The 22,384-nt window shown below is 39.5% G+C and overlaps 1 protein-coding gene across 5 annotated transcripts in view; it reads left to right on the forward strand.

Annotated features, from left to right (window-relative positions):
* The window catches only part of DTWD2 (DTW motif tRNA-uridine aminocarboxypropyltransferase 2), a 542,198-nt gene extending 520,019 nt beyond the window's left edge, over nucleotides 1-22,179 (forward strand). For 2 of the 5 annotated variants that reach the window (XR_015250697.1, XR_015250698.1), the window contains 4 exons: nucleotides 2,910-2,955; nucleotides 8,749-9,235; nucleotides 11,379-11,545; nucleotides 19,651-22,179. The gene's annotated coding sequence lies outside the window, so the exon portion shown is untranslated. Of the gene's footprint in view, nucleotides 1-2,909; nucleotides 2,956-3,919; nucleotides 4,073-5,001; nucleotides 5,265-8,748; nucleotides 9,236-9,279; nucleotides 10,886-11,378; nucleotides 11,546-19,650 lie in introns of those variants that run through there. The other 3 variants (XR_015250699.1, XR_015250700.1, XR_015250701.1) reach the window with 3 other exon arrangements.
* The last annotated feature ends 205 nt before the right edge of the window (nucleotides 22,180-22,384 follow it).

The following is a 22,384-nucleotide window of genomic DNA, read 5'->3' on the forward strand; positions in this document are numbered from 1 at the left end:
TGCTAGAAAATTGTTCTAAGTACCTTATGTATATTTTCTCATTTACTTCTCAAAGCAACCTTTTCAGGAAGGTTTTGTTAATATAATTATTTTATAGATAATAAAACTGAGGCAAAGATGGGTTAAGTAACTGGCCCAAAGACACATGGATAATGACAGAACTAAGATTCAAACCTAGGAATTCTGGCTTGACTTTCCGTGCTAATAACCACTATACTTTGCTTCTATTTTAAGTGGACAATGTGTTCCATATTCTTTCAGTGTGACATATCAGACTTTCAGAATACCTAAAACTTGGGCATTAAGCTATTCAGTAGTGCATGCAAATCATTTTACTTGATATGTAACTTGTCTGAAAGTTATTAATATTATTACTGCCGGCAAGTGGCTTTAGTCTAGGGAAAGAATACATGCTTATAAGATTGCAAATGTGATGTGATTCATATGCATGGTTGACATGTTTAGAGCCCGTCATAGCTTTGTGGGAATGGACTTTTGGGATGGTACGTGGTTTTCCTCGTGACTCAGGCTACCCCTACCCCAGAAAATCTGAGAGCTGCCACATACACAGGATTCACTTCCTTCTTGATGGAGAGCATCACAGTCTTCCGTGGGGAAACTATTAGATTAACATGCCATAGAAAATTTACTTTTGTGAAATTTCACCGAACCAGAAACAGTTTCAACCCTACCTAGTTCAAACAAAAAAAGCTTTCCAGTTTGAGCCCAAACAACCAGATGGTGAACTAGTACATTTTATGCATGTTGCTGATCAAGTATGTTTTCCACAATCTTGGCAGCGAGGGGATACCACTGATAGGGTAAATATGTCACTGATAATTTGTCAGTTTGCCCTACTAATGACAGAAACTGTAACTATCAAAATGATTAAAAAATTATCTAAGCAATAGCTGTCAACCCCGAAATTTTGAAGACCATCTTTGCCATAGAACATGCATGGGGTCAGCAACTACAGTATGAATTCTTCTAGATCTTAGTGGGTACCTACCCCTTGGCTACATGTAATTTCCACTGATGGCTTATAAGAAGAACCCTGTGGGTTTAATGCCTTTCTTACAAGGGTATAAATGGAAAACAAAGATAAGGCTTCCGTTGACATTTTTTTATCGTGTTCGAGATATATTTATTTTCATTACTGTATTCTTTTCTTATTATTTGTAAGAATGTTCCAAATCTAATATGCAGGGCAAAATTATTATTCAAAAAGAATTGTCTCCATTTTATTGAACCAAGATGTAATGTGACCTTTTAGAAGAGAACAGACCCCCATCCCGTGTTTTGTTTGTTTGCTTCATGCACAAAATGAATGCGGTTGTGTCCCTTGAACAAAGCAAGAGATGCACAGAGCAACCTCAGGAAATAGACTGAGTTGAAAGATTTAAAAACATAGTGCAGCCCAAGGAAAGATAAATTGTTGATGATACGGCTTCAGAAGCTGAGTCAACAAAGTTGGGAGTCAAAGAAAAAAGATACGCATTTATAGCAGAAAACAAAGAGAGAAAAATCCCCATCTTGAAAGTCACCCCCTTAATATTGAGTAATTGTTAACAGTCTACTTGCTGAAACCCACAATTCTTTGGCAATATTTTAGTATATTCCAGAGAAATCACCGAGATCTGCTGTGCATACTCTTCTACTTCGGCTCCTTCCCAACTGGCCAGATTTCTCTCTTTTATTTATGAGTTTGATTAAAATGTTAACAAAAACTATAGCTAAACTCAAATAATGCACTGGTCTGGGCATAAGGCGTACAAACTGCAAATAAATGTATTTAGTAAGATATTAGGATCTTGCATCAGAAGTACATGTTAAAATACGACTGCGCTGCCCCTGTGAAAAGGAAGTGGTTTTGTTACTTTATTTACCGATTAGGTTTTATTGCAGGCTGTATTATATTCTGACAGTTCTGTAGTGAAAGTGTATTCTGATGCCACTTAGGACGGCAGAGTGGTGCTAAATTTCTCAGAGAACAGAATAAAACTGCTTGGAAAACATATGTTTAAGTCATGTGTGGTTTGTCCAGTTTGGTTCAGAAGTGACTTTGCCTCAAAAGGAAAAAGTGCAATTCCATGAAAGAGGAATGATAAATATTTTTTACCTCTTTCAAAATTTCATTTATTTATTTATTTTGAGAGAGAGAGGGAGAGAGCACAGACATGTGAATGGGGGAGGGGCAGAGAGAGAGGGAGAGAGAGAATCCCAAGCAGGCTCTGCACTGCCAGTGCAGAGCCCGACACAGGACTTGAACTCACGAACCATAACATCCTGACCAGAGCAGAAATCAAGAGTCAGATGCTTAGTCGACTGAGCCACCCAGGTACCCCAGGAATAATATTTTTTTTTAAAAAAAGGAAGAGGAGTTAAAAAACATGGCTTTCAGTATTACATGTCAATTATATCTCAATAAAACTGGAAAATGAAGAATAGAAAGAATAAATCCATGACTTTGACTTTTTTGAGAGAAAAGTGTGGCAGACAATGGGAGAAATCAAAAGTTGGGCAGCAAGCAGTCTTTGCCCTGCAGGAAGCGCCCACTGGTGTGTGGGGTGTGGGGTGCAGGATCGTAGCTTCTCATTTGCCTTAGGGGTCCTCTGGGGAACTTGGAAGGGGCTCCAGTACCACCAACATGTGTAAAACCTTGGATTGAATAACTTGTTTGGTGAGTGTTCCAAAGGATGAGCAAACGTTTGTAATAAGTTTTAACTGGATAAATGAGTGATGTCTTGCAATGCGAGTCTTACATGATGCTGAATGTCACATGATCACAACTGAGCCAACAGTTCATGCAATTCACTTTGATATACAAGTGGTTTGGATTACAGGCATGTTTCCAGAATGAATTATGCTCACAAACCAAGGTTTTACTGTACTTCATTTCTTCCTCTCAGCTGCCAGACTGAGGTGAGATGCAGCGTGAACGTGGAGCTGGTGCAGGTAGGGGGTTTTTGGTGAACTCTAATATGATAGTACGTTTTTGAAGGGATAGACAATAGGGCCCCGGGGACTTGTATCACCACCTTCCTTATCCACTCCATCCCCTTGTTATTTATCCTGTTGTGTCCTCATGAGCTTTCTATCTGGATTCTTAGTCCCGGCCTTTCAAATCCTGCAGGAATGACGCCATTGCCCTTGGGCCTCGAGTCTGATCTCATTCCTCCAACGTGATGTACAAAGTGTGACTAGAGAGTCCTGGCCTGAGCCCTATTGTGAAATGAAAGGTCATTTTTAGCATATGGAATCCTTGTCCCTCATCGAAAAAAAATTTCTCTCCCAGTATTAAGCTCTCGCTCTAAAATTTAACAACACTGAAATCTTTATGAATGTGTGAAAGCCGTATATATTACCACTTACTGACAAGCAGTGATGACTATATCAGAATAAGTCAAAATTAGTTTAAAAATAAATTTATTTGGCCATAAATATATCAATGTGACAAGAGTGACTGAGTTTGCTAATCGTTATTCTTGGTTTTACAGACATGAAATTTCTCTTCAAAGGCGAGTGAGAAGGGGGTGATATAGAGATCGGGAGATGAATGAACCCCTGAAGTTTACTTTGGAAAACTTCTGGTTTTTAAACCACATCCAGATTATCAGTGCGGTGCTTTGGAAAGTATCACGTGAGTTACAGTAAACTGGCCTGGTTAAAACAGAAAAAAAAAAGAGGGCATCAATAATTATGTTGAATGAGGGGCACCTGGGTGGCTCAGTTGGTTGAGCATCTGACTTCAGTGCAGATCATGATCTCACAGTTGACAAGTTCGAGCCCCACGTCAGGCTCTGTGCTGACAGCTCAGAGCCTGGAGCCTGCTTTGGATTCTGTGTTTCCCTCTCTCTCTGCCCCTAACCTACTTCCATTCTGTCTCCATCTCTCTCAAAAATAAATAAACATTAAAAAAAAATTTTTTTTAATGTTGAATGAGATTTAAATATATGACCCCTGGTTTTTGTTCCAGATTTGTTGGAGATCACTGTTGTCCACTGTCTTGGCCATTAGGGGACTGATGTAGGAAGAGTGGATACAAGTATTTTCAGCTTGAAAAACATTTATGGTAAGGCTCTGTTATAATTGTATGGACAAAAGCCCGTTTTTAGATATACAGTTCACCTGAATGAAGAGCTAATTAACCTCTACTATGGGAAGATGCTCTTGACAGATGTTTGGCAGTTGAATGTGGCATGGAGGGAGCTATCTCAGGCTGGGATAAAGTATGTAAATATAGTCCATACCATAGTAATTTGTTACTGGGAAAAGAAAGTCACTGGTACTTAAGAAAGTCACTCTATAGTACTTATTCTGGGTCTTACTTGGATGTCTTGTGCACAGCATAGACCTTAATAGCAGCCATCTCCCATGGAGGGTTCATGGCAGCGTGGCAGGTTAGGAAAAGTGGGGGAGACATAACTTGTAATCCCTGAGACAGTTTGTGGAGATTAGTTGTTCTCTCAGCTTCTCAAGAGGAGAAGAGACTGATGGGCAAAGCAAAAGAGAAATCTGGAAGAAGATGATATACAGAACACAAAGTGGCTATGCTACACTGTTTCCACTAAGCCTCCCAGAGTGAGTCACAGCAAGAGGCACAGATTGAAGCATATCAAGGTGTTCTTCAAGAAGTTATCCAAATGCGTAATGTCACACACTGGGAGAACTTGACCACCTCCAGTTGTGAAATAGAAAAATGGCTACTCTTTCCTTTACCAAAATTGGATAGCTTGTTGTTGGTGAGACCAACCTGTATGGTGTCTTCTTTCTCCCCAGCTGAATGGTGGGCATAACTTTTGCCTCTACATTCCTCTGTAGACCAGGAAGGGAAGTTGAATCCAGTGGTGATGTGAGAAAATGGTCCCGGAATTTTCAGAGTACACAGGTTCCTCTGGTCTATGGACGTGAACTCTAGGGTGGTTGGAACAAAGCCACTTATACCTATACCTCAAGGTATAGGTAAATACCTATACCTTATACCTCAAGAGAACCCCTTTTGAGTTCTCTTTCTGAGGACCTGGCTGTGAGGCAGTTTATGTTGCCTGGACCCTGTGAGGTCTGTTCCAGCGCCTGGTCTCCCCTGCTCTGCAGAACATGAGCTGAGAAAATGTGCTGTAGTCAGACACAACCCCACCAAGAAGAGTGGAGTCAGCCTGGAGAAGATAGGAAGCTGCTATACCTGGAGATGCTGGACACGCAGACAGCAGGACTGACAAGCTGACGATCAAGGAAGTCACTAGAAACGAGAGACAGGGAGGAAGGTATGCCTCATACTTCACAGTGAAGAGGCAGAGGCATATCCTTGGACTCACATTACTTCAGAGAAGAAAGTACATACATCTGTCAGACAGTAAGGAAAGATAGCCAAGTTGAAGCATGTTACGGTAAAATAGGATAGAAAAAGGATTTTTCGATACAATGAATTGCCTCAGATCTGACAGGGAGATGTGACTGGCATTATACCATTAATAGCATTTAAGACTAAAAAGACAACTGACAAAGGCTTGGCCAATTTTTCAAAAGACATACTGGAAAAAAGCCCCCCAAATCTCTCATAGTGAAGGGAATGCTGTATTCCTTTATATTTTTCCCTCTGGGCAGGCATGGAGGACATGTGTTACTTCTCTGTGGAGAATGTCAGATTTTCAGGTAGCCATGATGTGAGTGTGAATCATCTTCTGTAGATCATAAAAAGGCAATTTTAAAGTAGTGAAACCAAGATGATTTTGAAGGAAATGTTATAAGGAATTATAACGAACAATGATTGAAAATGGAGGTTTGGGCTGTGGAACCTGTATCTTTGAACTTACCCAGCGTGGCCTGTGGGAAAAATAAAAGAGAAGCCCTGATGAGGCATGGTCTGACTTGATCTGATACACAATTATACAAAGGATGCATTCATATTACAATATTGTAAACAGGGAAAGAGCTGTGTATGATAGCCCATCAAAAAAGTGTGTTTGAGATCCAACACCTTGATACTAAAAGAGATATAGTCACAGGGCACCTGGGTGGCTCAGTCAGTTAAGCGTCTGACTTCAGCTCAGGTCATGATCTTGCAGTTCATGAGTTCAAGTCCAGCACTGGGCTCTGTGCTGACAGCTCAGAGCCTGGAGCCTGCTTTGGATTCTGTGTCTGCCTCGCTCTCTGCCCCTCCCCCGCTCATGCTCGGTCTCTGTTTCTCAAAAATAAATACACGTAAAAAAAAAAAAAAGAAATATAATCTGTGCCTGAAAACCACTAGTTAGAAACTTATACTGTTCTGTACATGATTTTAAAATATCAAGAGAGGGGCACTTGGGTGGCTCAGTCACTTAAGTGCCCAACTCTTGATTTTGACTCAGGTCATGATCTCATGGTTTGTGAGTGTGAGCCCTGCATTGGGCTCTGTGTTGACAGCACACGGAGCCTGCTTCAGATCCTCAGTCTCCCTCTCTCTGTCCTTCTTCCACTCGTGAGCTCTCTCAAAAGTAAATAAATGTAAAAAAAAAAAATTAAAACCATCAGAATAAATATTTTTAAATGTTCTCATGCACATTGGAAAGCCTGAAATTCCATGCATTGCTTTGATGTCTCTGAGCCTCCCCCCCCACCCCCCCACCAGAGCCTCACTGGGAGTTCCCTGCTTTCCTCAGGTCTGTCCCCAACAAGTGAGAAATCTCACACTGGGTAGTTCCCTATCATCTGGCCTCACTGTCCCCCACCTGGACTTCAACCTAATAGGTTCACTTTTCTGTAGGCCAGCAAAATTACCAAGACAATTCCATCCTTCTGTAGGGACCAGGGGTCACCTCCCACTCTTGCCACTACAGAGCCTACGTCTCATGGCCCCTGCTGGTTCATCTTGCCATGTGGGCCTTGCATGCAACTCCCATGTGGGCCTTGCATGCCGTGTAGTGCCCTCCTCCTCCAGGCTGGGAGTATTGTAAGTGACCCACTGCCATTACTGGGGACTGTGCATTTGACCATCTCATACCTTTTAGGGCCTGGGATCCCTACTTCACCAACAGGGTGAATAGGAGGTGGTCAGAATAGCATGTAGGCATAAGCTTTGGTGTTTCTCCTTCCTTTCCCAAATGCATCCTGGCAGCCCTTTTAGCTCCAACCAAGGTCAAATCAGGACTTGGTCTCTTAGGAAGTTTTTGCCGTGTTATCAATGTTTTCAAGTGAGTTATAGGTTCTCCCCATGCACTGCAAGGTCCTATGCTTTCTTTGCCTGTAAAAGATAGCTCATTAAGCTCTAATCCAATAGCCCAATAAACAAGGAACAATAGAGACAAAACAGTTGAAGAAATCATAATGCATTTTATAATTCTTCCTGAAATCTGGTCCAAGCTGGCCTGGTTAGAAATCCATTTCTAAGAAGAAAGAACTACTTTTAAAAAGAAAAGAACTTTTATGAACCCTTGCTATTATGCATGGTGCAGAGTTATATGAAGAAAATAAATCATTCTAATATGTTTACCAAAGCTTATAGTTACTCGTGACAATAAGAATGGGTGTTAAGTCCATAGATTAGGGGTTGCAAACTCAACTCATGACAAGAACCAGGCAGGTAATTAAATGGCTGAAGCAGGGTGGAGGATGATCTAATTTTAAATGTTGGCAACTAATTAAAATGTATTAAAAGTCCTGCATAAGCCAAACAAAACACATCTGGGGACCACATGTCCAAGGGCAAGCCTAGAGCAACTTTTGAAATCCTGTTAATTCTTCAAGGCCTGAATTGTGGGCATGCCCTTCCAAGAATCCTATGACTGCAGGGGTGGGTCAGGCTGAGCCTGCCCTTCCTGGAGCTTTTATTGAACTGGTCATGAGAAGTACAAACGATGGCCCTTTTGTTCCCTCACTGTTGCCTTAGTGGGGCTTTTATTCCTCATAGGATTGAAGGTCCTTGGGAACAGAGACCATGTTTTATGTTTCTCTCATTGTTTTCACACCTTTTAGTTCCTGACTCAATAATAATAATAATAATAATAAATATAATAATGGCAGCAGCTACCATTTATAAATCTCTTTCCATGAGTCTGACCCATTTCTTTTTTTAAAAATTTTTTTACATTTATTTATTTTTTGAGAGACATAGAGAGACAGAGCACAAGTTAGGGAGGGGAAGAGAGAGAAGGAGACACAGAATCTGAAGCAGGCTCCAAGCTCCCAGCTGTCAGCACAGAGCCTGACATGAGGCTCGAACTCACAAACTGTGAGATCATGACCTGAGCCGAAGTCGGATGCTTAACCAACTGAGCCACCCAGGCGCCCCGAGTCTGACCCATTTCTAATGGGTTTTACTTATATGATTTAATTTTCACAATCCTTGTGAGGGAGGTACTATTGTCATCCCATTTTACTGATTGGCCAGCCGAGGCGCGGAGAAGTGAAGTGACTGGCCAAGGTCGCCCAGCTGGTGAGATGTGGAGCCAGTTAATTTGGCCAGTCGGATTCCACAGCATGTGTGCTCAGGCACTACAGTACAACTATTAACTAGTTCAACATAGTTGTTTTCTAGCTAAGAATTTTAAACTTTCTTGCGCCACAATGTTTCGCACATAGTGCTAGTGACTCTTAAGATGGTGAGCTGAAAAACCTTTCTGTTTTATTTCCGCCTCTCTTCCCTTTCTGTCTTGTGTCCGCTTTTGATTCCTAATAAGGGACGGAATAGTGGAATTAACATACAGCAACGATCCCCGTAAGAAGCCAAAATAGCCACATAATATTTGTTCTTACTCTTTGCTCAAAATTAAGCGGATGTCAGTGCAGGCTCACCAGTCTGGAAGTTTTGTGTGGGCACTCCGCAGCAGAATCGCCAGATAAGAGATACTGAACAGTTTTGCGAGAAGAACTTGAGAGGAAAGAGGGAAGTTCTCGGCGGTGAGGAGTTTGCCCTTTCTGCAGTTGACAGCGGTGAATAAATTACTGGTGAGATGAACTGGGAAAGGGTCTAGGGTTTTGTGACTGCAGGCATATCAATATTTGACCCCTGCTTCATTAGTGTTTCTTCTCTAGGTGGAAGAGAAACGATTCATGCATCGGACTTTTTCATTGTGTACTCAGGATCATAAAACATATTTGATAAACATTTCTGAGACCAAGTTGCTCTGAGATTGTGTTATCGTTACTAACTATTCTTTGTGTAATAGCAGAACTTGTTTGTAAGACACAAATGACCCTATTCTCCTGGTCTGAATGGAAGATGGAGATTTGCTCGTCACATCCACCCATGTATGTTCTGGTATGTTCTAAGTTTATATTATTATTATTACCTTTTATTTAGAGAGAGAGAGATAGAGAGCAAGTGGGGAAGGGGCAGAGGGAGAGAGAAAATCCCAAGCAGGCTTCGCACTGTCAGTGCAGAGCCCGATGTGGGCCTCAAACTTACAAACCGTGAGATCATGACCTGAGTCGAAGTCAAGACTCAGAAGCTTTGCCAACGGAGGGACCCAGGGGCCCCTGTTATGATATGTTCTAACACCACTTGAGAGTTGCTTGGCTCTCCAGCTGTTGAGAAAAGCCTTAACGGTTTGCTTTCTAGAGCCAGGATACATGCACTGTGGGAGGATGTAGAAAAGAATAAAAATGGACTCCTTCACCTTCTCTATCTCAAGTCCTCTCCTGGCCAGACTGCTGCAGACAGAGGTGGCACATGGCCTCTGGACATAGCCCTTCAATGCTGCTGTGAACATGAATCATGATGATATTTTGAGAAGTCCTTCTACTGATGCTCAGGCTGAAAGCCATGGTCACTTGACCACATATCTGCACCTAACATGTCAACATCCTCTCCATACACCTCAGTCCTTCTGCTGCCAATCACAGCTTGTCTATCTTAAGTCCCATCCCCTCAGGACCCTGCATTCTTTGCAATGATAATGGGTCCTAATGGAATAATTTGAGAGACTAATCTCTGATAATGTTACTCTTCTCAAGAAAAGTCTATTTTAGTCTAGTTAAAATGCAGAGCACCTTTAGAAGGTCTTTATGGAGTGACAGGAAAATTGGAAATTTCTGACAGACCAATCAAGAGGAGATATTTTGGTGAGTGAAGCCTTTTATAACTCCACAACTTATGCCAGCTAAGGAGACGGCAGCTGCCTAAAACTCATAGATGTGCAATAACTCATGTAGCAGTGATCTAGCTTTGGTCACACACACACACATACACACACACACACTCCCTCTCACCTCTTCAGGATATATGAATATTAACTCACGTGCTACGCTGAAAGCCTAGCAACCAAAAGGTAGAAGTTTGCATAGTCTAACAAAAAATGCGTAGAAAATTTTATCCGATATAATTTGACATTTAAAGGGGTATAGAACAATTTGATGATGCTCAAAATTTTTCAACACCTGAAATATTTCATTATTGAGGAACGTTTAGATGTATTTTGTTATGCCCATCAATGAATATTGTACTATGCAATTATTTAAATAGTCAGAAAGGAAGGTGAGCGAACAAATTCAAAAAGTACACACACACACGCAGAAATACACACCTATATATTTGTGAGACCATACATATTCCAGTGTAAGACAGGAAGTCTATAGAACAATATCTGAGCTCTGTGTGTGTGTGTGTGTATGTGTGTGTGTGTGTGTGTGTGTGTGTGTCTGAGGATGCCTCTAATGTTAAGCTTTATCTTTCTTTGCATTTTGGACAATTCACGTGTATCATTTGAAAAGTAATTAATAGACGAATGCAATGGTGATGAAAGAAATAAGTCTCTGTGTGTCACGACAGCACCAGCTCTTGATTTGTTACCAGATAAAGAGGCAGACAGCCTCCAGTCCTGTTTTTCCTCATCTACAAGATGTACTATATCAACATGGTCCTGGCAAGCAAGGCCCAGTGTTTCTATATCCTGATGGGAGAAGGCAAAGGGTAATTAGTGCCTCCCGAAGCAGGAAAGGCAGGTGGGTGCTGGGCATCATGTCGGGCATGCAAAGCCTTTCTCAGCAGAAGTGAGGGTGCCGGAGGCTATCTTGGTGGTTGTCCTGGCCTGGAAGCCAGTGTGCTTTGCTCTGTCTGTTCCCCCAACACACTGCCTATCCTAACCCCACTTTTAGCAATTTCCTCTTGCTTGATTTCACAGCACCAGTGAGTTAGCTGCACTAGCTGAGTGTTCTGCAGGTTGACTGAGTGAGCACTTTTTGATGAGAACCACTCCCAAGTGACTGCTTTTGGTCAGGATCTTTGGTGTTGGGACAACTGCAGACTCTGGCTTCTGGGACTACCCGAAGACCCTAAGGTCTTCTAAGCTCCTAAGACCCTAAGCTCCTCTAAGTCTGAGGAGCTGTTCTAGTGTCCTTCAGACTCCCTGCCAAGCCTTGTTATGAGGGGCAAATAAATAACAGAGATTGTTTTTACATTACAGTAAAAATGACAGAATTCTGCTTCTGTCCCCAGTGGAGCAATGGAGACTGCATTTGCCCATCCATGTTAAATAACCAAATCTAGAAAAATAATTCAAACAATGGGTTGCAGAAACAGGACACCAGGCAGCACAGGATACTGATCCACAATAGAGGAGAAACAAACAAGGTAAGTATCTATGATTGTCCTACCTTCCTTCCTAGAGAGAGTTTCCATGCCATAGCACAGGGAGGGGGAAGATAGATAGAGTCCAGAAGTCTCCCTGAGTTAGGAGAGAAAGACTTCAAAATTTTGTTAAGCCCAGGTGGCTGAAATTTGCAGGGAAGAATATTGGAGAAGAGAGAGCTGCTCCCCACATGAGAGGGGCACGGAGAGCGAGCTCTGGAGATCTCAAGGCTCCCAGCTCACCCTGAGTCCTCAGCTGATAGTGATCAGTGCATGCATCTGAGGAGACTCTTTGAGGACAGGGAAAGAACTACTGGAAAGGGAAGATTGAACAACTCACAAAGCTTGCACAGGGCGAGGAAGGCCTTGTGTTTTTCTAGATAGCTTAGAGAAACCCTATATTGTGTGGACATCAGAGTTGGTTCTAGACTAAAAGCTGTTGTGGTTTCACCCAACAAAGCTTGAAGTAGAACCTTGAAAGGTTTAAACTGTGTATTAGTAACTTAGCTGCACCTTGGGATAAAACTCAAGAATATTTAAAGTTATGGAAAAATACCCAACACTCAATAAGATGAAATTTGCAAAGTTTGGCCTCTCATCTAAAATTACTTGTCAGGCAAAGAAGCAAGGAAAGGCAGCCTGTAATGAGGAGAAAAATTAACAGAAAGAGAGAAAGATGACACAGACAGTATAAAAATAGGCACAGAGATTAAGATTTATTATAAATAGACTCCATATATTCAAGAAGGTAGAGGAAAGAATGACCATATGAAAGAAATATATGGAAGATATGAAAAAGGGGCTACTCAAACTTTTAGATAAAAAATACAAAGTCTGAGATGAAAAATACACTAGAGGAAACTAATAGTAGATTAACTGCAGATCACACATTGTTGAGGAAAAGATAAGTGAATATGAGGAAATGAAAGAAGAAAAGAAACCATCTAAACTTAAAAATAAACAAAAGATGGGGCACCTGGGTGGCTTAGTCGGTTAAGTGTCTGACTTCGGCTCAGGTCATGATCTCACAGTTTGTGAGTTCGAGCCCTGCATCCAGCTCTGTGCTGACAGCTCAGGGCCTGGAGCCTGCTTCAGATTCTGTGTCTCCCTCTCTTTCTTCCCCTTCCCTGCTCATGCTCTGTCTCTCTCAAAAATAAAATAAGCATTCAAAAAAACTTAAAAAATAAAAGGTGAACCATATCAGCTCTGGGATGACTTCAGGAGTTTTAAGGTAAATGTAACAGAGAATTCCCCAAACAGAGGGGGTTAGTACAGGAAAACTATTTGAAAAATAATGGCTCTAAAGAATGAGAAGACAAGCCACAGACTAGGAGAAAACATCTCTAAAAGACACAACTGATAAAGGACTGTTATTCAAAATACACAAAGAACTCATAGAACTCAACTCTAAGAAACTGAGCAACCGGATTTAAAAATGGGCAAAGGAGATGAACAGACACCTCCCCCGAGAAGATATACAGATGGGAAGTAAGCATATGAAAAGACATTCAACATGCACACCAACCAATGGCTAGAACCCCCCAAAATGGCAACAACAAATGCTGATGAGGATGTGGAATAATGCAAACTCTCATTCACTTCTGGTGGGAATGAAAAAAATGGTACAACCACTTTAGAAGACAGTTTGGCAGTTTCTTACAAAACTGAACATATTCTTACCATACAATCCAGCAACTGCACTCCCTGATGTTTATCCAGATGAACGAAAACTTATTTCCACACAAAACCCTGCACAGAGATGTTTATAGAAGCTTTATTTACAATTTCCCCAAACTGGAAAATAGATGAATCATAAATAAACTGTGGTACCTCCAGGCAATGGATTATTATTCAGCTAAAAAGAAATGACCTATCAAGCCAGACCTGGGGAAAAAAAACTAAATGTGTATTTCTAAGTGAAAGAAGTCACTCTGAAAGGCTACATACTGTATGATTCCAGTTATATGGTATTCCGGAAAAGGCAAAATTGTGGAGACAGTAAAAAGATGAGTGGTCACCAGTGGTTCCATCCTAAGAAGGAGTAAGCTAGCATAACAAAGGGGATTTTTAGGGCAGTGAAACTATTTTGAGTGATACTACAGTGGTGGATACATGACATTATATACTAATAAAAACCCATAGAATGTACGATACCAAGATTAAACTCTGACAGCAAGCTTTGAATGATAACCATGTGTCAATGTGGATTCACTGATTGCAACAAATGTAGCAATCTGGTGTGGCAAGTCCATAGTGGGGGAATGAACAGGAGGCTATGTGGGATGTTTCTTCATTTGCTTCTCAGTTTTGCCGTGAACCTAAAACTTCTCCCCAAAATAAAGTTTATTAGTTAAAAAACAGTGGCCAGAATTTTTCTAAAGTTGATAAAGATAATAAACTCAGAGGTCCAAAAATTTCAGCAAGTTGTTACTACAAATAAAACCAAAAATGAAAGTGTACCATAAAATTTCTATTCAAATTGTTTATAACCAGTCACAAGGAGAAAATCTTAAAAACACTTAAGAAAAGATACATTGTGTATAGAGCACAAGGGTAAGAACAAGAGCCAATTTTTTCATAACAGAAGCCAGAAAAAAATACAGCAACCTTTTTGAGATATTTAAACAAACAAAAACATGTCAACCTAGAATTCTATGTCCAGTGAAAGTATCTTTCAAAAGGAAGAAGAAACAAAGCCTCCTTCAGACATACAAAAGCTGAACGTGTTAATTACTGTTAGACTTTTACTCTAAAAATGGTAAAAGTAATCCTTTGGACAGAAGAAAAATGTTACCAGATACAAATCCCAGTTTACATAAAGGAAGGACTAGCACTGGAAATGATACAATGATATAAAAGCTGTGTTTTTGTTTCATTTTACAAATCTCTTTACAATATAGTGCAGTGTTTAAAATTAACAAGGCTGAGGGGCGCCTGGATGGTTCAGTGGGTTGGGCATCTGACTTCTGCTCAGGTCATGATCTTGTGGTCATGATCTTGTGGTTCATGGGTTCCAGCCCCTCATCAGGCTGACAGCTGGGAGCCTGGAGCCTGCTTCGGATTCTGTGTCTCCCTTTCTCTCTGCCCCTCCCCCGCTCACACTCAGTTTCTGTCTCTCTCCCAGAAATAAACATTATAAAATAAAATTAACAGGGCTGAATTTTGGAATTTATAATGTATGCAGAAGTACATAGAAGTGTGTTTGTTCTCTTGACTATAAGAGAGTAGAGGCTGGGAGACGAGGAATGTAAGTGTATCATGGTAAGGTCCTTTTATTGAAAGTAGACTACGGTAAGTTAAAGAGATACAGTAAAATCTCCAAGGCATCCACTAAAAAACCAAAACAAACCAATAAACAAAAACAAGTCCACAACAAGGTATAGCTGTTAGATCAATAAAGGAGATAAGATGGGATAATAAAAATATTTTATCCAAAGAAGACTGAACAGGAGAGAAAATGGAACAAAAAGTAAGTGGGGCACATAAAAAATAATAAGCAAGATAGTCGCGTTAACCACAATCCTATCAATAGCTATGTAATATGCATATGGCTGGACAGTCCAATTAAAGGGCATAGAGCCATATATTAAATTTAAAAAGCAAGTCTTTAAAATTAAAATTAAAAGTTAAAATGCAGTCTGCCTACAAGACACACATTTTAAGTGTAAAGGCACAAATAGGCTAAAAGTAAAAGGATAAGATAATATGTGACATACTAACATTAAGTAACAGAAAGCCAGATTGGCTTAGGTTTGGCCAGGATATGTTACACTGAACACCAAATGCGTGAACTGTAGAAAAAAGTGATTAAATAGAACTTTACTGAAACTAAAACATTTGTTCTTTATAGGACACTTTTACAGAAATAAAAAGACAAGTCATTGGGAAAAATGTTTTTAAAATAGGTATTTGACCAAGGGCTTACATTTAGGCTATGTAGAGAACACTTACAATTCAAAATTAATATGACAAAAACCTAATTTAAAAATCGCTAAAAGATTTGACTACTTTACTGAAGAAGATATATGGATATCATATTAATACTTTATAGGTTGCTCAATATTCAGAGTTCTTTATGGAAATGTAAATGAAAACCCCAAAGAGTTGTTCATATAAAGCTTCTAGAATCCCTAATATTAAAACACTATTTTAAGAGTGGGTAATGACCCGAAAGAACTGAAATTCTCATACACCCAGATGGGGATGTAAATGGTGAACCATTTTGGAAAAAAGTTTGCCAATTTCTTGAAAAGCAAAAAGCATACCTACTAGATGATACAGATATTCTACTCCTAAGCATTTATCCAAGAGAAATGAAAACATTTGACTGCATGAAGATTTGCATAAATGTTCATAGGAACTGTAATTTTTTTAAATTTAAGTTTATTTATTTATTTTTGGGAGAGGGACAGAGAGAGAGAGAGAGCAGGGAAGGGGCAGAGAGACAGGGAGAGAGAGAATCCCAAGCAGGCTCTGTACCAACAGCACGCTGCCTAATGCAAGGCTCAAACCCATTAACCATGACTTCGTGACCTGAGCCGAAACCAAGAGTTGGACGCTTAACTGACTGAGTCACCCAGGCGCCCTGCAGCTTTAATTTTTAATAGCTAAAAACTGGAAACAACCCATATACCCATCAGGAGGTAAATGGGTAAATGCCTTGTGGTATATCCATATGATGGAAAAATAATCAATGATTTAAAAAGAGTGAACTTTTATTTTTTTCAACAGTTAAAAAATGTTTATTAATTTTGAGAGAGAGAGAGGGAGAGCATACGACTGAGTGGGGGTGGGGGATAGCTCAGAGAGAGAGGAAGAGAGAATCTTGAGCACGCTCCACACTGTCAGCACAGAGCCTGACTCGGCTCAGTCTCACAAACGCAGAGATCATGCCTTGAGCTGAAATCAAGAGTCAGTTGCTTAAATGACTGAGCCACCCAGGCACCCCCAAAACAGTGAACTTTTAAAATACACAACATTATAAATGAGTCTCTAAATAATTATGTTGTGTGAAAGAAGCTAAGTGCCTACCTACAAAAATGATTACGTATCATATGATTCCACTTATATATAATTTTAGAGAATGAAAATTAGTCCATGTGATGTAAAGCAGATCATTGGTTGCCTGGGGTGGGGTTGGGGGGAGTCGTGGAAGGGCAGTAAAGATTGATAGAAAAGGGGCTCAAAGAAACTGTGGGTATGATAGACAACGTTCATCCTAAGGGTGGTGATGATCTCACGAGTGTATACATATGTCAAAACTAATCAAATTATGGTCTTTAAATATATGCAGTGTTTTATGTGTCCATTATACCTCAATAAAGCTGTAAAGTTTTGAAGATGCCAGATGAGACATTGGTAGAGCAGGGATGGCCTCCCAAAATATGGCTACCTGAATCCAAAGTATAACTCTGTGCAAGCTGATCAGCGTCTGCACCGGAGGTTGGGACTTCCAGGTTTAATAGCAAAGGGAATGTTCAGGGCGAGAACTTCCTTATAAGGAGAGCTCAGGGTTTGGCTTTGTGGAGCAGTCTGTTGTATCATGGAGTTCAATACACTCTATGCTGCATTGCCTTACAGTACAGACCCGTAGAAAGGAGAAAGGTGGGTTATTTGTAGATGAAATATCAAGGGAACACAATATAGCAACCACGCACTGGCTTTGATAGTCATGACCTTAGATCTTAAACATAGGTAATGAAAACATGTGGAAGGTGATCTGGTACTGAAAGTTATGAAGAAATGGTTTTCTAAAGCCACGTATGAAAATTAGCCTTGCCTTTAAATATCCGGGTATGTCCAAATGCTGTTACAATACACCGGTTGCCATTAGAATGGAGTAAAGCACAAATACTCTTCTGTCTGGAATAGATGGATTTCATCTAAAAGTATCAGCAAAAATTTATTTTTACATGTCAATAGAATTATATTTGTATTGCGTTGTAAGAAATATTATTTTTTAATTTTATTTTATTAGAAATGCTTATTTATTTTTGAAAGAGCACACACACAAGCAGGGGAGGGGCAGAGTGAGAGAGAGAGACACACACAGAATCTGAAGCAGGCTCCAGGCTCTGAGCTGGCAGCTCCATGCAGGGCTGGAACCGACGAACTGTGAGATCATGACCTGAGCTGAAGATGGATGCTTAACCAACTGAGCCACCCATGCACCCCTGTAAGAAATATTATTATGTTCCTGTTACATACCATGAAGAAAATGTTGAGGAAAGGTGAATCTTTATGGCTTATTTGACTTTATTAGTAGAACCAGACTCAAGAAGAGACCACCTGAACCCAGTAATTTAGATTTCATATTCTTTTTATTGTAATATCGTGCATGTTGTTTCCTTAGAGTCCTACATTAACCCCTCCCCAAGAGGATGGGTTAAAGGAACTCCAAGAATTTGGTGGAAAAAAATAGAAGTGACAAATACATATCACTACAAAAATTATTGTAGTTATGTTGCTCTTAAATAAGATTAGAAGTTAGTGAAGTAAAACATTAGCAAATGTGGAATAGTCTCCCTGTCAGAAATCCTTAGAGACCCTAAACATACTATGTAAATATGGAATATATTATGGCTTAATGCGCTCTCTGACTGTATAACAATTGTAGTATTTTAGTCATCAGAAAAAAAAAAAAAAAACCCTACCTATACAAACCTTAAATATTGTGGACATATTTTACCCTTGTATCATATGTACCATCATGCCAAGGGCTGTGACTTTATGGTAGCTGAAAACAGATACTTCTCTACAAAATTTAATTTTATGTTGATTTTATTAATTTTGATATATAATGAAATTTTTTTTTAATGGATAAAAAACAGGTTGGAGTTGTGTGAGTCAGACTCCCATTAAGTGTAATTCCTTTTTTTATTCTGGGAAATTCTCTCTTACATTTTACAGCATAGACCCCAAATCCAGAAATTACTAATTAGTGGTCTTTATCTTTTATGCACATCTATCTCTACAGTGATGAGATTCATACGGTGGGTGCACAAAAAATGCAGTCACTCATTATTGTACAGATTTTGCCCAACATAAAAGTAAATTATATTGAACTCACTAAAATTTTATCAAGGGATTTGTAAGAAGATCTGCTAATTTGGTTATAGAAGATCCTTAACATGGGGGAGACTGGCTGGCTCAGTCAGGAAAGCATGAGACTCTTGATGTTGGGTTGTGAGTGCAGGCCCCATGTTGGGCCTAGAGCTTACTTGGAAAAAAAATGCTTAAAATTCTTTAGTAATTGTGAAAATATGTAAAAGAGAAGAATGATGATTTCATGGGAAGGAAAGCCAAAACCATAACAAAATTCCATTTTAAGGTACAAAATGTAACGTGTTCCATGGGATAACAAACTCTACCTGACCATCACGATCTGAGTCCAATGTGGTCTAATAATGAATATACTGTATACAGTAAAAATAGGCTTGCTTTGACACCACAAATTGTATTTGGCATCCTAATCATTTATCACCTCTCTGTATGTCTTCAGAAATAATGGCTAATTGAACAATCTATTCACACAGAATATTGCAGAAGATTTTAATGAGGCAGAAAATGTCAACATTTCAATGGGTGATAGGTTTTGTTCAGAGCAGCTGGAAGTTATGAATTGCCAATTAGGAAAACTTTGGTAATCTGGGTAATCTTTGTTGCTTGTCCAGGATTTATCTGAGTTTGGGAGCCATAAATTTGGGAGTAAAATAATGACCTGGGGGATTATTCTCTTATGTTGTGAAATATATTCGTATAAAATTTCCAATTTCATGTCATGCAGATTGAACCGCATAAAACAGCATTTAAAAGGTGAATCTTTATAAAATTAATTAGTAAAATGTAACTATTTTGGTTTATTGACTTTTTCTGTTCTCTGCAGAACATAAAGGGAAGAAGAGAATTAAAATGAACGTTTTCCAGTTGATTTGATCAGTGTAGACAGCTTAAGTAATTAATCCGGGTATCAAAACAGATCATTTTCCACAAAAGAATTGTATGATTTGTATGACAAGCAGACTGTGCAATTGTGAAATAATTCCTTACATTTGTGTTGTCTGAACCTAATTTTACCAATTAACCTACTTTCACAACTGATTTTGCAGAACCTACATGGGAAGAAAGTACTCCTTGACAACCTCACCCGCAAAAGAACATATGTGTAAAGAATTTCTCTATGTGAATAAATAATTTTGATAAAACACGTCATTAAATGAAGAATGAGGGCATCTGGAATCTTTCATGTACCTTTTGCTTCTGTGATGGATCTTTAGGGGAACATTTCTCAACGTTGCAGTTAGAACTTCGCATCTTTGATTCTTTTGGATTTGGAAGGTGTCTTCTTTGATTTCTATAGAATGGTCTGGTTTCCATTTACCAGAAGGTACAGATAGAAGAAAGAGAAGACTATTTGGTGAAAAACTACATGATTCGTAATATTTAGAAGGCAATTTATTCTGATCAGCTGAATAACCCTAATCAAAATGTGTGAACTCTGACATTATTTTGTTCTCCACTTGGAAATGATTTCTGTCCTTGGACCTTGATCCACATGTTGCAAAAGAATATTTTAAAAAGAGAATAATTACCCACCATGCTTTGTCACAGTGTCCATTTTTCCCACCAAGGGAATGGCCACTGCCACCTGAGAACAAAAAAGCTCTCTTATTTACTAACGACGTCCTTAGTTTTCCTTTGTGTCATTTTCCCCCTTATGTATGTGTTTTTTACGCTTCTTTGCCATCCTGCTGTGAGGAAGAATAGTAATCACATCTAATTAGAAAAAATTAAAATGCTATGACTCACAGAAATAATGAAAGTTGATTATTTTTTATACAAGGCATAAATCCCAGACCCACATTTTACCCTTCAAATTAGCTTACAAGCTGATCAACAGCGTGGTAACGGTGTTGTGAATGTTTATCGTGGTGCTCTTTTTTCTACATGCACCACGCTTCATGCTGTCAACCGTGTCATGAAAGACTCCTCTTCTCTTATGCAGAAAAAGAGAGGCCAGTTTGATTTTATTTTTATTTTTAATTTTTAAAAAAAAAATTATTTTGGTTAAGTTTATTTATTTATTTTTGAGAGACAGAAAGAGTGCAAGCAGGGATGAGGCAGAGAGAGAGGGAGACAGAGAATCCCAAGCAGGCTCCACACTGTCAGCACAGAGCCCAAAGTGGGGTTGAACTCACCAACCATGAGATCATTACCGGAGCCACAGTCAGGATCCAGACACTTAACCAACTGAGCCACCCAGGCACCCCAAAATTTTTTGAAACCTTATTTTATAATGTTTTGAATGTCTTTCTTTTAGTATGTTAAGCCACAGCAACAAATGATAACGGGGTAATATCTGTGATTAAAAAAGAACTAACTGGGGCCCCTGGGTGGCTCAGTTGGTTGAGCGTCCGACTTGGGCTCAGGTCATGATCTCACAGCTTGTGAGTTTGAGCCTCACATCGGGCTCTGTGCTGACAGCTCAGAGCCTGGAGCCTGCTTCAGATTCTGTGTCTCCCTCTCTCTCTGCCTCACCCCCCCTCGCATTCTGTCTCTGTCTCTCTCAAAAATAAATAAACATTAAAAAAAAAAAAGAAATAACTAAGAAATGTCTTTGGTTTTCCCTTTTAACAAGCTCCAGAAGTCTGTAGAACATTGTTTCCAATTTTGTTCAGATTTTTCCAGGTAAAGAGAAATAAAATGCAGTGTAGAGATCATTGCTTCCTTTTAAATGATGACTATTTTTTTCCCCTTCCTGTTGGACTCAGCGTGAATGTTTTTTCTAGTTGTAGTCCAGTTCACAAAGATCCCTCCTGCACACAGGCATTGTCGTCTAACATATGCGGGGTGACAGTGGAGCAGAGGGAGACATTATACACAAATAGATTTGTGCCATAAACACATATGGGCATAAGGGATTGTCTAGATGGAAAGAGAAAAAAGAAGCCAACATAAAAACTTCAAAAGGATTGAACTGCAATTCTAGCATGCAAGAAATTCTCATTTGTCTATCTACTTATCTGACATAAGATTGTAGCTTTCTGAAATATAATGCGTTAAAATGTTTTTTTAAGTCCAATGATAAGATAATTCTGATAACACATCGGCATCGTGTGAACATGGGCCTATTCATCTGAGTCCGATACCCTCTTGGGGGGATAAGCTGCTTTTTTACTCCACAGGTGGGTGTATGTGAGCTGCAGCCATATTATATGTAGCTAAGTCAGCGGTGACTGTAAGAACTGGACAGCATTAGACCCTGTGAGGTGTATTTATGTGGTGGAACAATTTTCCTGTGATGTCTTCTCAGTGTGCAGTGAAGAAAAAAAAAGTTCCTGGAACTTCTATTAACAACTTTGCTGATGAAAATAAGATTGGAATCATGGCGGCGGGGGTGGGGGGGTGGGTGGAGAATATACAAATGTACAAAGTTACCTTTAGAGAAAGAACATCAGTGAATATTATTCCATGCTGAATGAAGAGAAGGAAAATATAGTGCCTTCTAGAAATTGAGAGTGGCTGTTTTTAAAAAGAGCAATTCTTTCATTGTGATATTTGTATGCTTATCTCTTCATTGTCTGCTTTTTTTGCGTGAAGGGGTGTTGTTGGAAATAAATGCGTATCATAAACCTAAAGTGGCATTTCAAAATGGGTTCTGTGAAGGTTATTGTATAGGAATAATATATTATTGTTCTATGTTGGAAAGAAAATGAATACATTTTTGTTCTCAAATGCTATCTCATATAAAAGTGGAGTCAGAGTTCAGGTTGTTCCTACAGCATGTGTTTATCTTCTTGGAACTGTCTCAGTGTCCTTCTTTTTAAGTGTACGTCGTGGTCA

This window comes from Puma concolor, chromosome A1, assembly GCF_028749965.1.
Source record: "Puma concolor isolate L17-30 chromosome A1, mPumCon1.1.hap2, whole genome shotgun sequence".
In the NCBI taxonomy this organism is placed as follows: domain Eukaryota; kingdom Metazoa; phylum Chordata; class Mammalia; order Carnivora; family Felidae; genus Puma; species Puma concolor.